This window comes from Cyprinodon variegatus, unplaced genomic scaffold (genome assembly GCF_000732505.1).
Source record: "Cyprinodon variegatus isolate N-32 unplaced genomic scaffold, C_variegatus-1.0 Scaffold18, whole genome shotgun sequence".
In the NCBI taxonomy this organism is placed as follows: Eukaryota; Metazoa; Chordata; class Actinopteri; order Cyprinodontiformes; family Cyprinodontidae; genus Cyprinodon; species Cyprinodon variegatus.
Genome location: NW_015150471.1, coordinates 1,995,692 through 1,997,579, shown reverse-complemented (window position 1 = coordinate 1,997,579; position 1,888 = coordinate 1,995,692).

Genomic DNA, 1,888 nt, shown 5'->3' with positions numbered 1-1,888 from the left:
AGTTGAAAATTACAGCAGATCAGTTTCACTCTGTGACTTACTTTTAATTTTAGAAGGCAAGAGTAAATTACATAAATCCAAAGGTTTATAGCACAGCTTCCCCACCTTCCAAGGTGCATAAAGAGATTCAAGAAACTGGTAAAATCAAAACAGGAACAAACTTAGCAGACCAATCTGTACTTATAAAGATCTAGATGTAGATGGATCTATAGAATCAGGAGATACTCATCCGCAAAAATATGGTTAGTCTCAACTGCTTAGAGTTGAATAATAGTTAATCGGTGGATATTTTTCATTGAATACTAGGGTAGCCAATTCTTCCTTGTAAATTTTGTAAGGTTATTGGTAAAATATTGTCAAATTTCATAAATGTCCTCATTAAACTGCATTAAATATGCACTAAAATGGGCCTGATTTATGTATGTTCTGCATTAATCAGCTCTTTATTCCGCTCTCGGATGTGATCTCCCCTCTTAGAGGATCTATGGAACAGGGCGGGTCTTGAAGCTGACTGCTTGATGCTGATTGGCTAACACACGTAAGGATTTTTGCCTCACAGTGGCCAGACAGCGAGTGTGAAAAGAGATAATTCAATCAGAATGCTGTGGTTTCTGGAGTTCATTATTGCAGAACAGCTATTTTCATCCGCTGAAATTATGTGTTTTATGTGTTTCAGCAATTGATAATTCAATGCTTGACATTTGGATTTAATTAACACCGTTGTTTCAGAGCCGCCACTGGGTCAGATATGATAGGGTCATCATACTGAACTAAGCCTGCACTAAATACCTTACATAAATGTAAGCAATGTCAATATTGCAAGGCAGGATGGAGTGCAATGTTTGTTTTGAGGCTAATTATATAGCAAACCCTTTGACTGGCTATAATATATTCAGTATGTCGCTGTAGCCAATGCTACCTACAAGCAGACTTAAGGTCAAACATTTAAATTAAAGGAAGCTAATATCGATGTCGCAGTATTCAATAAGAAAAACATCAATGCCACAAGACTTCCTAAAATCATTTAGTTCAACAATGATCAACAGCTGTGTTTTCAACCACGTTTTTTACATGGATTGAAAAGTATGGCACCTCAAAAGTTGATGAGAACAACAAAATTCAAAATGACTTCCTCAAATTTGCCAAGTGTTGCCAATTTTTTTTTTCTTTTTGATTATCAGAAAAGTAGATTGGATGGAAAGATATTTGCAAAAAAGCTTCTGATAAAAAACAATAATAATAATTTCCATTTCTTTCTCTATGTCTCCAGACAGCATGTGACGTCAAATACTAGATGACCTAACAGAACAGCAGCAACTAACTGACCAGATAACAACACATTTCTATGGAAGTAAATCTGTGTCGCTGGGATTTGAATAAAAAAACGCCACTGAAATTGAAATGTTGTATGTTTGTACTTACTGTTTCAGTTTTAAAATATATTCAGAACACATTTTTGACCTAAAAAAAATTCATTGTCATTATTTCTACAATGTTTAAATTTCATTTGTTATTTTCTCTTCAAGCTAAAAATTCACATTACTATTTCAAAGTGATTACATTTTCAATCAGCATATAAAAAAATTCAACCTTTCAAAATTCAAACTCAATATTTTCAGTCTCCTGAGATTCAACTGGCTCTATTTCATGGTCTTAAATTCGGCGTCTAAATTCAGTGTAAAAAGGGAAGGAGTTACTTAAGGTCACAGACATTAGCAATGGATTGTGGTGTCCAACCCGAGCCAATCCCGTTACGTTTTCTTAGTCACGTGACGTGACGCCTGTGGCGCTCATACTAAAGGAAAACCAGAATGACGGAGCCGGTCATGCACGCTAACGCTAACTAAACTACAGAAAAATGAAAGTAATAAACTCACCGTTGAGTTAG